We start from the raw sequence: 13,975 nt of genomic DNA on the forward strand, positions 1-13,975 counted from the left end.
TCAACTGGAGGAAACAGAGGTTAATATATGGCACAGCAGGTGGCAACGGTAAAATGGTAGAAAAGCAGAAAATAGCTGAATGGTTTCTTCCCCTGTTCCCTGGGGAAAGGATGATTCACAAAGTGATTAGAGATGGATGCTCTGAGCCTCAGCGGTGTCAATGACTGAGGGGACAGTGCTTAATCTACCTGCTTGGTCTACGTGGGCAGCAAGCGTGCTTTATTTTTAAATTTTAATGAGCACACACGTAAGTAACACCAGGTTTCCAGGAAAGCCTAAATCATAAGAATGTTCCCAGAAGCTTTGTTTCCTACTTGAAACCCTCTGCTCAAAGCTAGAGGGGAAAGTGATAAAGCTGGCCAACGCTCAACAGCTGTCTGCTCAGGGGGCACAGATCCACGCCTGGTGGTTGGCATTGCCTGTGCTGCGGTGGGAGAGAAGCTGAAGGTGAATGATTCCTTCATAATCAAGGATGTCTTGTAACGAGCCTCTCTAGGGGCTGCTTTGCTCTGCCTGGCTTTCCTGCTCTCGGCTCAGCAGTTCAGCTCTGGGATGCGTCCCCTCTGTCTGGGTGAGGCAGCGTCCCTCTGCGAAGCATGGGGTGGGTGTCTGGGTGTAGGTGAGGATGGTGAGGTTGTCATTCTGACAAAGAGCTTCTGAGATGGAGCACAAATGATGGGAAGCGCTCATCCTTGTGTAAATTCATCCTAATGCATAGGATCTACTGACTTCACAACATAATTTGACTTTGAGTTCTGTAGAGTAACAAGATTAGCCAAAAAGCTGGGGTAATTCTGTGTGGGATTTCTTTGGGATTCCCCCAAAACCTTGGGTATGAAGGGCTGTAGGGAAGTTGTCACCAGATGAAAGGAACAGCTGTCTTGTGCTCATACAACACCCAACGTCTGTGTTGTGTGGTCAGCGGCTGTGGATGGGGTGGTTTGAGCTGAACTACTCATTGTGGTACTCCTGGACCTGGAGAAGCCCAGGCACAAATCAACCATGGAAACAATTTTCTGTGCACCGCATGTAGCCTTCTCCATCTAAAGCCTGGGAAGAAGTGGTGTTTTTCAGTTCCCACTTCATGTCTCTGTTCCAGGAGCAGGCAGCATGCTTGTGTCTTCTTAGGAATCCATTTGGCACCTCTTGTAAGCAATAAAATCAGATGTGAATCAAAGGACAAGGTAAGTGAGGACAAGAACAGCCTGTTGTTCTGAAGCGAGAGCCAGCAGAAAATATCCTGCCTGAAGTGGGCTTCAGCTGGAGCTTGGCCAGTGAGCGATGCAGAGCTGCTTTCAGCAGAGGCTTTGGAAGAAAGGAACAAGCGCTGGGTGGAAGCAGGCCTGGCCATGGAGCTCCCAGGGCCTGTGGGTCTGAGCCATGTAGTCTGGCACAGGAAGCTTCTCAGCCCTTGGAAATGAACAGAAGCAGGGCTCTAACCCCTTAGCCCTAAGGCTGTATGCTTTTATTTGAATCTTTTTAGCTTTATATTCTAATCAGAGTAAGTTTCACAAGTTAATCAAATTCCTGAGCAGCTTTTTTTTGTTTCTCCCGGGAACAAAGTTTGTAATCTCATGCATCCCCTGAAGATGCAGAGCCTTAAAATGTATGCAACTCCAAGGTGGAATTTATTTTATGACCAAACAGGAGATACTTGCAGCTGAAAAATAAATACCAAGAATAAGTCATGCATTTCTCATCTCAAGTGGAGTGCAGAGAGGCAAGCAGTCTAAATATTTAAAGTGAGCCCTCTGGTACCCAGCAGAGCAAGGGCTCTGATGCAGGTTGGTGCTCTGGTCTCTCTGGGTGTCCTCAGTTATGCAGTTTCTCCTGCCCCTGTACAGGAAAGCCTGGTGTTTTTCACTTCTAAAACTAGATCTTCTCTCTGATCAAGGTTCCTTGCTGGCCATTGGGACTAATGATTGCCCGCATCCTCTGAGCCTCCAAAAAAACCCCATGTTGCTCTGTGAGAAAACCCTGCAGCATGCAGTCATAGGCAAGCAGGAAGCTTGGTGTGCCTGTCCCAGGTCACTGCAGTGTGCTCACTGCTCTGAGCATGGCATTAGATCTTCTGTGCTGCTCCTGGGTCGCTGCAGCCATCTCTGACAAGAGGGACAAGGAGCAGCAGCTCTGAGAAGCTGAAAAAGAAAAGATACAGAGGAACAACAGATTTCTCCTAAGCTAATCAGGTCCGTATGACTTCCACTTAATGAGTTTGCATCTTGTCTTGGTAGTTTCTGGATGTAATTATTTTTTAACTGCTCTCTACCTTTGCTTTTTTTGCGAACTTGTTCCCCTTGCCCAGCAGCTGTCTGGTTGAGCAGCTCTGGACTGCTTATAGGTTCCCAGATTGTCATATCACACTCTTTCCTCCTTCTCTTCTACAATTTTTTCCTCATCAGAGGTAATGTGCCTATCTGCTATGGAAGCACTTCTGCCTTTAGCTGTTCCCAGAAAGTGGCCAAAACACCTGCTGATGCTGATGGCTTTTACAAAAGAAAATCAAATGTTGTCTCAGCCAGAAGGTGGCTCAATTAGCTCTTCCTGCTGGGAATTATTAGACCTGAGGCTGTGCTGTTGGGAGGAATCGGTTCTTAGCATCGATGCTAAATGAATTAGGACTTTGCTGGCAACGGAGGGGAACTTATCAGGACATGACAGGCAACAGCAGAGCACTCAAACTTGAAAAATAATACACAAAAATGGGATGGAGTTCACCTTTGGAACACCATAATATTTAAACGTATTTTTCAGTGAAATGAGAATGTCCAAACATGTATTTGATATTAAAAAAAATTGTAATGTCTATAAATATTTTCTGTAAGAATGGCAATGTAGGCATCTTACTGAGAGCAGGACTTTTTAATTATTTTTTGGAAATTCCTCACTTTGTTAGTGCAAGATCTCTGAATCTCTGCCTCTATCCAAGGAGCACGAGGCCAGAGCTCTCATACTGGTGCTTACATGTCCTTTAAAGCTCTTAAACTGCTACCATCATCATCAAACTCCCACATATATATACACACACATATATATGTGTGTGTATATATATCTTAATCTGAACCTTTGTGTTTTTAAGCCAACAATATGTGATTCCTTTTTTAGCCAGTACTCTACCAACCAACCGTTCTGCAATGCAGAGATGGATGCATTTTCATTGTTTTAATAGAGATGCCTGGTATAGTTTGGATGCGATGTGTGACCAGAAAAGCAGATTTGTTTCATGAACACCTCTCCAAGTCCACATCAACTTCCTGATGTCAGTCTCATGGCTGCCCTGCACTTCTTTTGACCCTTTTGCTTCAGGAGGTGCAGCCATCAGCTGGAATCTGTGCCTTACTTTGTATAGAAGCATTCCAGCCAAGTGAAGACCTTAATATGATGACTGACCTAAAGCTCTGCTGTGCCCCCCTTGTCCTCCAGAAATTGGCTGTTACTTCTCCAAGGCATGGCTCAGCAGCAGAAGGGATGACCTGCTGCTTGTTCCTGGCTTGTACCCACAGAGTGGGGTGGAGAAGGCTCGGTGCCTGCGGGAGAGCTTTGGGCATGTTGCTTTAGAAACTGCTTCCAGCAGTTAAAAGATGTCACGCACCATCTCTACAGGCTGATGTGGATTTCTGCTTATTTTCCAGGCTTGGGCAATGTGAGAATGGGGCAGGAGCAGCAAACTTATGTTGCTGGGGATGGAGTGGCTTAACACGGTCAGCAGAAGCTCAGGGTGCTGAGCTGCTCAGCTGTTGGGAGCTGGCTGAAATGGGGGGGGGCTGGCACCTGACCATGGGCAGAGCTGCTCCCAAAAAACAACGTGCTGTGCTGGGCACAGGGACTGCTGGCTGAAGAATGACACAGGGAGGGACACAGCCCCTGGTGCAGCCAGAAAGGAGAGGGAGAATTGCAACCTCCGAGCAGCGGTGGTAATGGAAAGTGCAATTAAGGCATGGATGTCAGCTTCCTCTCTAATTGAGTCTGTGCTGCAAATAGAGATGTGTGCTTGTGAGTAATGGTTGTGGCTCTGCAAGCTGCACACATCTGATCAGTGCCGAAGGAGACCTTCAGACTGAGCTGTTGTTCCTCGCCGTGCTTGGAGCACATCTGTCCTGATTTCTGTGGCTTGGTTTGACCTGGGACAGGGATAGTCCTCACATGTTGTGCTGATGGCATGGTCCCACTGTGGGCTTGTGGTGTTGCAGCATCTGTGGGTGTCGCTGGTAAATGCTCACCCAGGGCTGCTGTTGTGGAGGTTTAACTGTGGGCACTCTTAACGAGCAACTCATTTTCCACAAGTGGGAATGTCACGGTCCTTGTAAATCAGCTGCAGGCTGACTGTGTGCGCCTTCTGTACTTTAATGACTGGAAAATGCCTGGAATCGGAGGACGGCATCGTATGGTTTATAGCTCTGCTTCAGCCAGGATCTAAATGCCTTACTCGGTCACGGTTTGCTCGGAAATCCGAAGGGCTGTGTGTGAGGTTTATCACGGTGTGTGCTGGGGTGGCTGCACTCGCTTGGCTGTCCCGGCAGCAAAGCCTGATAAGGCGAGCGGAGCCAGACAGCGCGGGCTGAGCCAAGCAGCCAGATAAATCCCTGCTTCCAGCATCAGCCGGGCAGGAAAGCACAGTGTTTTCCACGAGATGTCCATAAGACATAGCTGAATAAGGTGTGTGTTCTCTCCAAAGGGAGCAATCACTCCAAGGAGCGTACGGTGCAGCCTGGATTTACTCTCTCAGACGTCTCGTAATGATAGCGGTGTTAGGGGGATTTAAGGGAGATGATGCTCCCCGTGGCTTGCATCAGCTTTGTCTGGTGTGGAGGAAAAGTGGATTTATTAAGCGTGCTTCATTACCGTGATCAGCACTTCCCTTTACTTTTCAGGAATGAACTAATGCTAACAGACTGTTGGTTTAATAGAGGATAATGAACGTGAGTGCAAGATGTGAGAGCTGCCTGGGACAGCCTGGGCAGCCCCTTGGGTGCTCTTCTGTAATGATGGAACCATGAGCTGAGGAAATTGAGTCTATACTGGAAATCTGTTGGGAAATACGGGATCAGATCTCTTGCAAGGGAGTAAAAGCACTTTGCTGGGTGGTTGTCTTGGTGGATGAGAGAAAGATCAGCACAATTCTATATGCAAGGGTAGTGTCTTGTGTGAAAAATGTGAGCCCAGGAGTCCTCTGTAAACTTATAGGAAACCATGGAAAAATGATAGAGATTTCAGCATTTAGCTTGAAGTTTTCCTTGCGTGGGGATGACAAATGCCAGTAAAACTTCTGCAGGCTTTTTTCCCTTTGCAGATTGGCCTCTGCCCATGGAACATGCTGGGTTCTGTTGCCATGGCCCTGCTGAGCTGGGGTGAGGTCGCGGGCTGCGGAGGGGACAGGTTCTGCAGGATGTAATCAGCTAGAGGAGCTCTGCTTGGATCCAGAGAGCAGCATTCCTTCCTTCTGGGTTTCAGGGACGCCTCACTGAGCAGAGCAGATGACGTGATGGCAGCTGCTCATGTCAAGGCAATGTTCTGCTGTTGTAAGTTGGCTTTTGTAATAGGAAATAACAGCAAAATTGTTGTACTGAAGTTTAGAAGATAGAACCCACGGAACCAGAGAGTTCTCATTTTCCCCAGAGTTTGAGAAATGTTAGTCAGGGAGCATCCAGGGCTCTTTGGGCTGCAAAGATGATCTCAATGTTAAGCTAGTTTTCAGCTTGCTTTAGTTTTCCACATCCTTTTTTGGCTCCAGAATAAACCATTCTGCTGGTCCGATAGAATCAGAGTAATTGCGTGAGGCAGGAATGATGGTGGGATTTGGGAGGCTGAGCCCATTTTTGGCAGGAGCAGGGCTCCTTACTTGTGCAGCTACCTTTCTCTGCTGCCCATTGGCTGGTTTAGGTGATCGCTATTTGCTCTTATTTCTCTGTTTGGAAACGAGCCTATTGTCTGTTACCGTGACCTTTTTGCACGTGTTTCCTTTAAATGCTTTATCTTTTGCAAAGCTTTCTTGCCCCGCTTGTATTGCATTTACAAATGGAATTTAAAATATTTAGAACTTTGCTTTAGCATGACAGGAGTCTAACAAGGTCTTTGGGACATCTGTGCTCCAGATCTGGACACAAAGATCACATCTTTGTGTTCCCAGAGCACCTTTCCCATGGACTATGTTCCTTTGTTGGTACCTGATTATAATTAATGATTTGGGCATAGAGTTACTTTCAGATGTGAAATAATGAAATAGGGTTTTCATTGCAATGGGCTTCTACAGTGTCAGCTAGGCATTTATTTGTTGCTTTTATTCTGATAAGGCTGTCTTGAAGGATGTGACATTTCATGTGGCTTCCGAGATGGAAAGTTTCCTCCGCAAATGAGTCTTGTGGAACTGATTAGAAGTGAGTGCTGTGAATAATCTGCTGCTGCTGCTCGTCTGTCTGCTAAGCACTGTGATAATGTGAGCCTGGCTCCTGCCTCCTCTTGGAGCTGATGGAAGGCAATCCTCTGAGTTTCTACTAACGTCTTCAACTGAATTGACAATGTCTGATGCGTGTGGAGCTGTCTGCTTACCAGAGGAAAGTTTCTGTCTGTGAAGTTGGTGCTACTGTCCCGTGTTTCTCTCTGTTCTTATTGGGAGGGATAGTAATGAAGAGTAATCTATATGCAGAAATGGGAACTCTTCAGGACGGTGACTTTCACATGGACCTGTGCTCATTCTGTCTGGAGCCAGTGCAGGGACAGTCATTGGCTTCAAGGGAGTTTTGTGCACCAGGAACGTAATCCATCCTCTGGGGTCTACACTCACACAGAGCAATTTCAGATCAATGATGAGGAGCTGCCTTTTGCTTAAGCCTTTCAAGTTTAGTGTTTGATATCTGTGGCTTTCCCAGTGTTTCAGATGTCTCTTTTTTTTCTGCTGTCACAAAGACCATGCAAGTCATGGGACATGAACCAGCTCTCAGAATGTCAGGCTTTAAAACCAGATTGCATGTGCCAATGTGTGCACCACTAACCCACCTATATGTGCGTTCAGCCAGGTGGGAGACACCCTCTGCTAGCCACATACAGCCCTTTGGCTTGGCCTTTATTTCTGTATTTTTAAGCTCAAATAAGTCATCTGATTTTATGCCATTCATCTTTCAGTTTGTATTTGATCGCTATTTTTTAGAGGATGCTGAATGATGTTCTGGTGAACAAGACTCCAGTGGGTTGTCTTCATTTGATCTCCCCCAGCCTGGGTTAAGAGAGCTGATGGTTGTCGGTGTAATTAACTGTGACGTAAAGGGTTTTTCTTCCCTTTGCAGAACAAATTACCCAGCGATGTGTCACTAAGTGTTCAGTTCAGTCACTTACATTGACGCTGTCTAGTAATTTTTGGTGAATAAAATCATAAAACTGAGCAGTGATGGAAAGGAAGAAGAAACCGTTTCCATGCTAGTCTCGATTTGATAGAACTTTCCTTTCAACCAATCTGGAAAAATATTTGCTTTCCTGAGGAGAAACTTTTATAGTCCATCAAATGAGCTGGGTGTGAGCTGACAAGACCGAGAAATGAGCTCGTATGTGTCAGGATCTTTGGTTGCTGTGTGACTCACCTTGCTGTAGATGAAGACACTTTGATGGGCAACTTGTCAACTACGAATTTTATTGTAGGAGACCTATGAATAAGTTGCTATGTGATCTCTGAAATGAAAATGTGAGGGAAATAATAATTTCCAGATGCTCTGAGTAAGATAGTGGTTTATGGATCTTCATTTCCCTAAGTAAAATGTCCATTTGGATGACATAAGAGCTGTAATTTATCAAATGAATGTTCTGGGATATGCAGCCATCAAACAACACGATAGTTTCCCTGGTGTTACGTGATGATCACTGTCCTTGACACTGAAACTTAAGGTAAGCGGGGCAAAACACGTAATGAGCAGGAAGGAACCCTATGGGCATGGGTGCCCCAAGCAGTGCGTGGCTCCCACATTCTGCTCATTTACTCTCATGGCATCCCTGCAGCCGTGGTGTTCCAGAGCTTTGTGCAGTGGAGCTGCAGCTGGTTGGGATTCTGCTTCCCCCTTGCTATGCTGCTGGTGGGGAGCTTTCTTTGTAAGTAAGGCTATCCAGCACACTGCTGCTGGCTCTGTGCTGCATCTTACAGCCGTGCTGTTTGGGGTTGTAGTGCACTGACCATTAATGAAATTCCCCCTTGAAAAGGGGCCCAAAGTCATTAACCAGCCCCATCGATTGTGTCAGGATGCCGATCGATGGCTTCTGCCAGCTGCACTCAGATCGGTGCTGTGCAGCAGCTCTGCTCAGCACAAGCCTCTTGCATACAGTGTGGGTCTGACTTGGGTCCCAGCAGGTGTTCTGCTGGTGCACCTTCACAGCTGTGTTTTTATTCTCCCTTGTATTTAGTGTTTGTTTTGGGTGGGTGAATTACAATGGACTGCAGCTTGCTTGGTGCTCAGAGTGCTGTCTATTGGCATCTCCACAGGTGGCAAAACACACAGCAGAGGGGTTTGCAGAATGCAGGGGGAAAGGAAGAGAAAAGAGCAGTGCTGTGGCTGTGAGGACCTGGCCTTTCCCCACCTGGATAATGAGTAACTTGCTGCTTGGTGGAGATGCAGAGCTTGGCTCAGGTTTTGTGTGGCTCTTTTGTTACAGACAGGGCTTGCTTATGTGGTAATTGTGGAAATTATAGGCTTTCTGCGTTTTGTTTTGGCTTGGTATGCTGTGTGGTGCCTCAGCCAGCTCTGAGCATCACAGCTGGGAGCGGGAGGCATGACCCCAGCTCAGCCACCAGGAGCTCGCTGCAATCCTATTGACTCATTTTGTCACAGCTGTAGATCAGCTGCAGTCTTTGCTTGGGCTGGATGCTTTCTGAATCCTGCTTCAATCCCAAGTCTTCGGCCTCTGCTGCCTTCCAGTGCAAATCTGGGTGTAGCACTGGTCCCCTGGTGTGGGGTGAGTTCCACCACCCTCATGCTGGGACATAAGCTGAGCATTGCAGGGGCATTGCCAGGGCTGGTTTCATCAGATCAGCCAATGTTCAGATGATCCTTGCTGGCTAATTGGGCGTTAACGATCAAAACCTCTCAAGCAGCTTCATCTTACTCTCCTTTTCTGTTTCTAATGCTGGGGTTTCATTTGCAGCTACCTGGGGACATTAAGAGCAGGGAGGGAAGGAGCGAGGAAGGAGAGCAGACTCTCTGAAGCCCAGTGGAAAGAAATTTCAAGGCATCAGGAATTTATCTGACATTCTTTAATAGCTCAAATTACCTGAGACTCTGAAGAAGCACTCAACAGGGGATGAAGAAATAAGGGTGATTTATGTCTGATTGACGAGGAGGGACCAGGACCCGACCCGGTATGCCTTTCAGCAGCATCTTCAATTCTGCAAATAGCAGGATAAAATATTCCTTTCCGAGTCCTTGCCAAACAACAAGTTTTCCTACATCCGAGCGTCCTTGTAGGAAAGGACTTCAAGGAAACTTCCTGTGCTTTTCTCTAATTTGCTTTTCTCCTTCTTATGTAAATGCTAATGGAATGGGCTGGGAAAAAAAATGGGGTAAGCAGGGCCAGCACACTCCCAGTCTGCAGCAACGGTCTGATGCTGGAGGGGAAGGCATGTTGGCAGAGGGGGGGGGCTTCCCCCTCGTGTATGAGATTGGGAAAGGAGCAGGACCTTGCAGTACCCATGTGGGTGCTGGGACTGCTCAGTGCCTGTGGGGGCCTTGCTGGGGTCCCGTAGTCCCCACACCATGGAGAAGCTGCTTCATGGTGCGTGGAGCCCAGCACAGCAGGCTCATCCCCTGCAGGGATGAGAGAGACTGGGAACTGCCTGCCCCCTTCCTCTTGGCTGTGGGGGGCTGGTAATGGCCCTTAAACCTGGAGAATGAAACAAGCATAGAGAACGGTGTGCTGCAAGGATGTCACCTCAGGGAAAGGAGCCTGTACCAGAGGAATGTGTTGATTATCCTTTCCCTCCCTTCAGTTTGGGTAATACAAACAGCATCCCCTTGCCATTGCCTGGCTGGCAGTGCTGCTACACCCCCTGATTAACGGCTCACTTACTTCAGAAGGTGGTTGCTGCTGTGTGTGCATGAGGGCCCCCTCAAGCAAACCTGGTCCCTAAGCTGTTCTGGAAGCAAAGCCATGCCGTGAAGTGGTGGGCAAGTGGGGCAGATGTGGTGAATGTGCTGTGGGTGTGAGGTGGTGATGCTTTTAGGCCAAAAGCGCAGTGCCTTTTTTGTCTTAATTTGTGTATAGCTCAGTTGGAATTCGTTTTTTTTGTTTCACCACTTTGTGACAAAAGTCAAACATAGGTGCAAAACTGCTCCACTTAGATGTGGCTTCGGAGGGAATCCGTTCTTGATGATGAATTTCTATGCTAGGCACAGGTTTCTAGCATCTGTTTTTCCTGCCTTCTGAGTTCTCCCTAAGTGTATTCAATTTGACAGGTCTGTTTCAAATCCCTGTGAAGCCTGATGTATCCAAAAGAGAGGTTGTGTCAAAGTGAAATGCCAATGGCTCATGGCAAAGGCGAGACCTTCCTCATGCCCAGGCTGAAGCCCTCAGGTCCTACAGGTGGGGAAATTAGGAGCATGCTGAGAACATGCCCTGTTTTTAAATCCATCCCCATGGAAGGAACACGGTTGAGCTGTTCTCCAGCAGCCACTGTGGGCTCTATTGGTGAATGCCAGTAAGAGTGAAGCTGCTGCAGGAGGGGAGAGGCTTCCAGGCTTGTCTGCTCATTGAAATAGCGCAGAGCTGCTTGCACTGTGGGAGGGTACATTGCAATACAGAAAACAAAACGTGGCTCTCCGCTTTTATTCACCTCCAGAGGTAATAAAGCAGTCTGAACAAAATGTTCTTTTACCGCAACATCTCCTATTGGTTTTTTCACTCCCAAGATGTGGTGTATACAGTGAGAGAACTAAACATCAGTCTTCAAACGGCTCTCAGTGGTGCCATGCCAAAGTGCCCTGATAACATGCGTGGGTTTTTTCTTGCTCCGTTGGCACTGCACTGTAAAACGGAGTTGTATTTACACGTATCTCAGAGCAATCTACGCTCCAAGCTGCAATATGAAACAAATCCTGTGAGCACAAGGCAGGCCCTCTGGTTTTGTTCTTCTCATTTCAGTTGTTTATGCCATAGTTTGTTGGCGGGGGTTAAAAACAAGCAATTCTTCCCAATGCATTATGGTTTCTGCTAGTTCTGCTCCAACCTTACTGCACAGGGTTTGAATGGTAGGGTGCATTTGTCCCAGGCACATGCCTCATTGCAGGGCAACGTGGCAGAACCCCCATTGGGCTGGTGTGTGCAATGAGCACCTGCAGGCTCAGGAGAGGCCCTTGCTCTCTGAAGGAAGGAAACTGTTGGTTCGTTCACCCTTGATTATTGAAAGCTCGCGGTAATTTAATTTTTTTAAATATTAATTTCCCTATGGATATGATGGCAATAGTTGAAGTACTTGTACAGCTGGGTGAGAACAGCAGGACCTGTCTGATGGCCACCACATCCACACCTGCTTTATAACCACTGTGTGGTTATAGTTTGTGACATTGTGCTCAGCTAGACAATAAATGACCCACGTTGGAGCCTGGAGCAGCACATCTGTAGAACGGTGACCCCAGCTCTCAGTTCTTATGTTTTCTCCCTCTTGTACACAAATGACTGTCTTCAGATTAACTTTCAGTAGGATAGCATTCAGCTCTTCGTTCTCCTCTATTAATTTGGACACACAGCCTGGGTTAGTCTCCTCTGGAAGAGGTGTGTGTTTCTCAGAGGTAACTGCTTGATGCAGTGCTGCTCGTGGGCTGCTCCTGCCCCTCTGCACAGCAGTGCCCACCATGTGCCACTGCCCGGGCTGCGGGGCTCTCCTGGGCAAGGAGCCCATCAAATCCACGTGTGGATGATAACAATGTAGTTAGCTGGACTTCTGCTCTGCACAATGATGTGGAACCTCCCAAGGACATCTCTATGTGCCTGCTTCAGTAGCAGGCGGGGTTAATCCAGCAGCAGCCCTGCTGCAGGTGGTGCTCGTGGCTGCTGCCCTTGGTGCATCATCTTCCCTTTTAATAGCAATAATTTGGTCACGCTATTTTTTCTAGTTTGCACCTCAGCCACCTTCCCCCCCATCCTGCTCCATCCTCTGAGGTGCCCCTGACGGTGGCTGAAGGGTTTATTTTGACACATGGGGACATTGCCAGCTCGGAGCTGTTCTGTGGCAGATGCTTCATGCTGCCCATGTGTTTATTAAATCTCGTGCTGGCTCTTGCAGGTGCCCAATTTTTCTTCTGGATTATGTGCTTGAAGGAAAAAAGGGTGAGAAAAAGACCAAGTCTGGAGGCGTGATGCAACCCTTGCTCTGTGTGGGCTGTGGGTAATGTATGGCCTGTGTCAGGGTGCCTGGTTCAGGCCCCGCTTACTGCACCATCTTCTCATAAAACCGAGATGGGCTTTATCTCTTAAATTTTATTTGTACAGTGCCTTGGGATGTGAGGCAGGGCAAGCACTTTATAGAGTTTATTGTGTTTTACTACAGTATGGTAAGCCACCCGAGGCTTTGGAGTTGCATAACCCTCTACCCATGAGGCAGGAAGGGGGCTGTGCAAGCAGCTGCTTGCCTCTCCTGCACAGGGCCCCACTGCTGGGTTATGGTGGAGGATGTGACTTCCCTTGGGTGCTCTGGGGCTCCAGCTGCTCTGGGCCACCTGGAAAGTGGCGTCTCCCCGGCTGGGTGCTCTCTGGGGAGTCTGACTGCATCATTTCAGCTTGCTGTCAGTAGTGAAAATGACATTAAATTGCCCTTGGGCTGTAGGGAGCTGAGATTGGAGGGGGAAGGCGGGGTTTTGACAAATGTCTCATGCAGTGAGAACACGATACTTAGAGGGTTGGTGGTGTTTTGCTGTTGAGGTGACGCATTGAAGCTCTTTGGCCCATGGGCTCTTTTCTTGCCCCGTTCCTGGAGGTGCTGAAGGCCAGGGAGAGGTGTCCCTGCCCAGGGCTGAGGTTTGGTCTGGGTGAGCTTTAAGGTTCCTTCCAGCCCCAACCACTCTGACTCTATGGTCCTCGAGTTCCACGTGCCACAAACCCTTTGTGCAGTATAGCCCTTTTTTGTAAGAAGTGCTTCTACAGAAATGGCTTTATCAGCTGGGTTTTGCGTTTTGATACTAGGCATCAACTTGGGCAGAAAAACAATGAACTTCCTAAAGAAATGTTGGTTTCCATTGACTGGGGAATTTTAATTTGGTTGTGGGCTTATGTGTAAATTAACCAAAGCCGGAACTGGAGCTCTCACATTTATTTCAACAAATATTGGATTGATTTTAAAAAAAAATTCAAAATGGTTACATTAATATGTTTTGGGCAGAACAACTGTAGCCCTTAATTCTTAAGGATATGCAGCACAAACAGGCTAAGTCCAACATCAAATATTTATTTTCCAAACAAAATGTATCCAGATCAAATGCGCATAGATTAAAACAGAATTAATCCATGCTGGTTTGAAAACAGGTTTGTCCCGAGCTGCTTCCCTTTGCTGTTAAACCAAAATGCAAATTGTTTTCCGTAACGCTAATAATTCTGTACGAGATCATTTTAAATCCTCGCCTTATCTCCAGCCTCCCTGTGTGTATGTATCTGGTGGAGGAGGGAGGTGTTCACTGGTGTTGTACAGGTGGCAGCTGGGATGGGGATGCAGGTGGTGAGGGGATGGCACAGGAGCAGCATCACGGCCTGAGCGTGGTTATTGTGCTGGAGCTGGATGTCATTCATCCCCTCCAGCTAATTGCCATGGCTATTTAAATGAAGTCCTTCATCAAAATACATGCAGTGGGCTTTCAGTTAGACCAGAATGAAAACTAGGAAGGGTGTGTGTTTCTCAAAGCCTTCGTGAAGCACAGTAAGACTTGGGTTTTGTATAAGACTGGCATTACAGTCACACCTCTACTGCAAGCATGTGGAGCTGCTCTGAAGAGCGTGATTTGTTTCCTGCCTTGTT

This window comes from Numida meleagris, chromosome 5, assembly GCF_002078875.1.
Source record: "Numida meleagris isolate 19003 breed g44 Domestic line chromosome 5, NumMel1.0, whole genome shotgun sequence".
Classification (NCBI taxonomy): Eukaryota; Metazoa; Chordata; class Aves; order Galliformes; family Numididae; genus Numida; species Numida meleagris.